Source organism: Pseudorasbora parva, chromosome 4, assembly GCF_024679245.1.
Source record: "Pseudorasbora parva isolate DD20220531a chromosome 4, ASM2467924v1, whole genome shotgun sequence".
Classification (NCBI taxonomy): domain Eukaryota; kingdom Metazoa; phylum Chordata; class Actinopteri; order Cypriniformes; family Gobionidae; genus Pseudorasbora; species Pseudorasbora parva.
Window position 1 is genome coordinate 30,984,720 of NC_090175.1, and position 6,292 is coordinate 30,991,011.

General features: G+C 39.3%; 1 long non-coding RNA gene across 1 annotated transcript; it reads right to left on the reverse strand.

Annotated features, from left to right (window-relative positions):
* Nucleotides 1–3,610: 3,610 nt before the first annotated feature.
* LOC137073260 (uncharacterized) lies at nucleotides 3,611–4,652 on the reverse strand. Its single transcript, XR_010904757.1, has 3 exons — nucleotides 4,459–4,652; nucleotides 4,280–4,353; nucleotides 3,611–4,188 (listed from the first exon to the last, which is right to left on the reverse strand). It is a non-coding gene; the product is annotated as an uncharacterized lncRNA (long non-coding RNA).
* Nucleotides 4,653–6,292: the final 1,640 nt, after the last annotated feature.

The following is a 6,292-nucleotide window of genomic DNA, read 5'->3' on the forward strand; positions in this document are numbered from 1 at the left end:
ACTTTGAATGCAACATGAGCTAATACTTTTATACTGTTTTTGGTCAGTTTTTACAATAAAAAGTAGCCTATTTATATTTATAAAATCGTGTCTACTTTTACAAAGCAAATAATTAATGCGTCTTGATCTGATGCATTGGGATATGCATCAATACATTATATAGGCTACTCATCATTTACTAATGGTTTGATCATCATCTGTTCATGATTAACAATTTATTGAGATAATATATTGACATTCCGGTGATTAATAATATATTAACTAGTAACTAAACCATTTACTAAGGATCTGTTTGATTATTTTATGAAATGGTATTTTTTTTAAAGATAGGCCTAACTTAGGGTATGACAGATTTGTAAACCGTTAGCATATTAATCATTTATGAATGTATAATTATGATTTGTAAATTATTAGTTTATCATTATGTAATAACTTGTAAATAATTTATCTACAAAACATACAAAAAAGTAACATTTATGAAATGCAGTGTCATGTTTTGTAAATCATTAGTTCATTATTAACTAATCATTTGTAAATTACTTAAAAACTGATTCTACTTAATATAAGTAAAATAATTAACAAATCACTCCTTAATCAGTAATGAACACGTAGTCATGTTTCATAAATCATTAGTTAATTATTTACTAATCACTTGTAAATTACTTGTAACGGAATTTACAAAACATTCATAAAATGTTAGCATATCACTTGATAATTATTTATGAATGTTTTGTAAATGATTAGTTCATCATTAACTAACCACTTATAAATGACTTACAACTGAACAACTCCAGGAATTGGCAGTTTAGATTGTTTGTCTGCCATAAGCAAAGCTACGGCACACCAGTGATCTTGAATTTGAATGCCTGTAGGCACGCTGTGCATGAGAGAGGGTTGTGATCAGCGTGCACAAGCTTGATTGACACTGCTAAGATACTCCTACTGGCTCTGATTGGTTGTTTCTTACCGGGAGCAGTGTATTTCTGCAAATGGCAATAGGACCACTGGGATTTTTTTCACAGATTATCTGTCTCATAATCTACTGTCAGGACATAATGATAGGTAAAAAATATGTAAAAATTACTTTTTTACAAAAGTTACCTACTGCAGATTTAACCCTTTAGATAGGCCTGTGCAAAAAAAGCGTAGTTTCTGGCTTTTGTATCGAGTATAATAACAGCATATAAATGAGGGAGTAATTTTTTTTTTTTTTTTTAAATCTGATGCTGCACAAAAACCAACAATGCATCGAAGTCAGTGTTGATACTAATCTTTGACATTCCCAAGAATGTGATAAAAGGTAAAAAAAAAAAAAAAAGTCCACAATCACTTTTTATATTGAAAATAAGTCATTTATTTTGTGTGTGTTTTTCGCCAAATCAGTTTTGAATCAGTTTTTCAAAATCATTTATGAACTTGGCAATTAAAGAGTGATATGAGTGATCACTCTTAAACAATGACAACAGCTCAACAACAAACATGGAATCAAGTAAGTAAACTTGCAACAGAACACACTTTATATTATTTTACATGTTATTATTTATTTTTTATTTCTAAAGAACTCTTTAGTAGCCTATTGTTGCACTTTAAATGAAAACTCTGTCATCATTTACTCGCCGTCATGATGTTCCAAACCTGTATGAGTTTCTTTGTTCTGTTGAACACAAAATAAGATATTTTGAAGAAAGTTTGTAACCAGACTGCTTTGGGGGTACCATAGACTTCCATCGTAGGAATGTGTCTTCCTGTGCATTCAACATAACAAAGATTGCATACAGGTTTGGAACAACTGAACTGAAAAGAGAAATTTCATTTTTGGGTGAACTATCCCTTTAAGCAGTCATTCTGAACCAGTAATCACTTTACCGACAATTCTGAAATTAAAAAATGTTTAATGTTCTTTATCAATTTACTATTATGACTATATTATTATGTAATTACAGTTTTTTTTACAATTGCTTATGACAATTTTGTCAATACCATCAACAAATGTCCTAAACTCTTAACACAGTTAGCACAACATCTGTCTGTGTAGGCTATACTATTAACACATTTGTTGCTTGTACACAAACTGCATATAGTTAACATACATTTAAAATGCTTGAACTTCTGTTACATACAAGCTCAACCAAGACCAAAACAATGTATTTTTTTCTGCCAAATTTATCAGTGCTTTAACACTGAATGACAGAACTGATAACACCATGTTCCATAACCTTATAGGCTAAAGTCAAAGTGAACAGCTGTTTATATTGTAAATTAAAACACAAATAGATATACCCTGTATTTTATTCCATTGTAACTGAGAAACAGCTGATTGAAGGTTTGCAAATATATAAATCACAGCTGATTTTTTTATCTAGGAATTGTTCAGGTGTTGATGTTCTGTCATTCACATGACCATATACAGTTAACACAGGCATCTTTGGGATGATCTTGTGTGAAAAAAGAACAATATAGAGCAAAACAAAGAAAGTAAGAAAAATGCCTGCATGCTGGAGAGGAAGATGAGTACCAGGACAAGAGAGAGGAGTGGGACGAGGGCAAGGTAGAGATTGAGGAGTAAGAATGCATGGTGGCGCTCAAAGAAGGGCAAGAATTAGGGTAACTGATGAAACAGGAGCTACTGTCATAGACCATGTCATAAACCATAAGCTATCACACAGAGAGGCTGGTGAACGAGTGCAGCCAAATCTCAGCCAGGACAAAGGGGCATCCATTATCCAGAATTTTCAAGAAACCAACAGGTAGGCTATTGTTTAAGGGCTTCTCCAACTGCAAAGTGTAAAGACTTTTACCATGTATTACAGTGAATCTATGCCTCGGGTCTCTAATATGTAACTGTATTTTGTCTATCTAAATAAACATTCAATATCTACCTCACTCAGGGGGCAGAGGAAAGCTCCTAAATAAAGAACAGGAACTTGCTATAGTCAACATGGCTATAGCTGATAATGAAATAAAACCGAAGGGCATTCTATAAAGCTACTCTGAGATGGGTCATTTTTTTGTATTGAATTTCTGCAGCAAAAGAAACAAAATTCATGCCATTTACTAAACCCAACAAAAAATCAAATTAGTTTTCTGTACTACTTAATGTGAAATTGATTTCTTTATATTTGCTATCAGTATTCTCCATTATCCTTATGTGTTTATTGAACTATGTTTGGACCTATGTAAAATATGGTACGCGTCATTTTGCTTGTGTGGCGTGAGCCGGGGAGAACTGTACAGCTTGACACACACAAGCTCAAGTTTAACTACTTATAGAAAATGCGACTACGCCACCTGGGAGGGTTTCACCCAGGAAATAGAATTAAACCTCACAATTTGTTATTAGGTCACACAGGTTCGACTCTCTTATAAAGAAATGTGGGCAGGAAACGTGGGCATCATATAAAAATACCAAAGTTTTATTCACAAATTGAATTCAAGATAAACAAATCAATTAAAATCAGCTCTGATATGTGCCATTCATAACAGCACTCTTTCTGGTGACAATACAACAAATTAACACAAACGGACAAGAAAGAAAAGAAACGTTAAACAAAACCCAGTTACACAATTTCCAAATAAACAAAACAAAACAAAATAGAATAGAATATAATTAATTACAGGGCTGGGGTTACCCACCGGAGTGATTGCTACACTAGTAATCCAAAAATCACACTTCCACACCACCGTGAACTCAGATCACACACTCGTATACTTCAGAAGTGTCACACGTCAAACGTTGTAGCAGCACCACCACCACCACCACCACAAAGATCATTCACCCGTGGGACCCCAGCTCCTGAAAAAAAATCATAAACAAAATAAGTCTCACAAACAAATGAATAAAAGACAAAGTCACAATTCCACCATAAACGATGGTCAACAGTCACCACAGTACCGTACAGGTGACAACATAGAAATCTTGAAAAGGAAAACAACAAAAACTCATTAAAAGTTTGGGGGACAGGTCTCAGAAAGGAGCACCCATGTTGACCTTGGGCCAGCTCCAACAACAGCACGATCCTCCACCCCAAAGTAACCCAAAAAAAAGATGATATGATTTAAAACTAAATCACAGAAACCAGAGGCAGCAGCAGAAGTCCCCCTAAATAGTTGTAATCCGATGTTGTTAGTACGGCACGCAACAAAGGAAAAACCAGGCAGTAATAAACAGCCAGGACGAAAGGGAGAATCCTATAACAAATATAAACAAACAAACAGGATTATTATAAAATCGCGCATCACATGCCCAAATTCCCCACCCGGTAAACCCAACAAAACTTACCCAACACGGATAGATGAGTTTTACAATCAGTTCACCACTCAGGATACACAGCCTTCAAATAACCCGCCGGTAAACTGAAGTACAGGGACTGCACATTACTCAAACCACCCGCCCCTCCGTGAAGCTAGACATTGTTTACTTTAAAACTTAAAAAAAAAACTTAAAAAACTCCCTCCTACCTGAAGGGAGGGCAGAAATCGCATCCAAAAAAGCATCCGACGGAGAGACACAATTGATGAAAAGACAGGCTGGTGTACAACAAGCAAACGATTAGTACAATGGAAAATAAGTTAGCAAAATGCTACATGCTAACAGCACATACCTAGAACCGCTGAAGCAAACCGACAACAAGGGGAGGATACGGACGTGACGCATCCCAGGCTCAAGCCAATCAGCCTTTAAATAGTACATACTCGCTACTGATTGGTGGACATAAGTGTCAAATCACCACCCTTACCTCATTCATACGGTCACAATCCACCCCCAGCTTCTGCATCGTCGCCCCGACGGTGAACCAAACCAAAACCTACTCCTAACCTTCAGTCCCAAGGACGGAACCAAGCCGCAGCTGTACTACCCACTACACTAGACACCATACCTACCCCCACTGATCGCGGGAGGTGATGTACATTAGCATGCTGCCCAGCAGTACTTCTTCCAGTCCTCCTAACCACACTCTCACCCCTCAGAATAGAGTGTGAAGGCGGGTCCATTACTGGCTGCACATTCACCTCTACCTCCGGAATTTTTTTTGATCCCTGGACTTCAGAGGCCTGAGGTTCAGACTGAACTATAGCCCAAGGTGCTTGCCTACTATTAACCTGCGGTGTTTCTGGCACCAGGACAAACAAATCTCCCTCATCTAACTCTTCTTCCCGAGGCCGCACAGGTTCCACTAAGGGAAAATCCTGCACTATGGGGGAGGAGTTCATACCAATCTGAGGTTTCAACAAAGATCGATGCACATGCTTTAGCTTACCCAAATCTGTGGAGGGAGCAATTGTATACACAACACCTCCTTCAAAACCTGGTACACCACTGAGCTCCACAGGTCATGGATTTTATGTCGACCTCTCACGCCATAATCGCGGAGATATACCAACTGACCCTCCTTCAGTGGTGATTCTCGTACCTTCAGATCGTGCCTGGCCTTTCGGCGGTCAGCAGCGGCCCCTAAACGCTCACGAGCACCCTGAAAAGCCACCTGTAAACGATCCTGATGCTCCAGAACCCACCGATGAACACTACCTGCCAACGGCTCTTCCACTCTACCAAGCAGGAAGTCGACTGGAAGTCTAGGCTCCTGCCCAAACATCAAAAAATATGGGCATTCCCCTGTAGCTTGGTGAGGGGTAGTGTTGTAGGCGAACAGTACTTGGGGAAGACAAGATGGCCAATCCCCCTTCTTTGACACCGGCAAGGTGCGCAAGAGATTGTGCAACGTTCTATTGAACCGTTCGCACTGGCTGTTTCCAGCCGGATGGTATGGAGTAGTGCGTGACTTTTGCACTCCATATAAGCAACACAGCTGCTGAATGAGAGCTGACTCAAAGTTACGGCCTTGGTCCGAATGGATACGGCCCGGCACCCCAAATTTACAAAACCATTCAACAACCAGAACCTGTGCCACAGTCTCAGCACGTTGGTTTCTAGTGGGTACAGCCAAGGTGTATTTGGTGAAAATATCGGTCATGACCAACACAGTCTCAACACCGGAACTTTAGGGTTCCAACACGGTAAAATCCAAGGCCAGAATCTCATTTGGCCGTGCAGCCACCAGGTGTCCCATGAAACTAACAGGGGCAGGCTGGACACCCTTGGCACACTGGCACCTCTCACACTCATGGCACCACCGGGCCATGTCTGAGGACATCCCTGGCCAATAACACCGTTGCCACACCAGCTGAGAGGTGCGTTCCACCCCCTGGTGCCCGTGCTGTTGGTGTAATTGCGTCAGCACCTCTACCTTCATGGCCGCCGGCAATAGTACTTGGAGGATCTCCTCTCCACCAT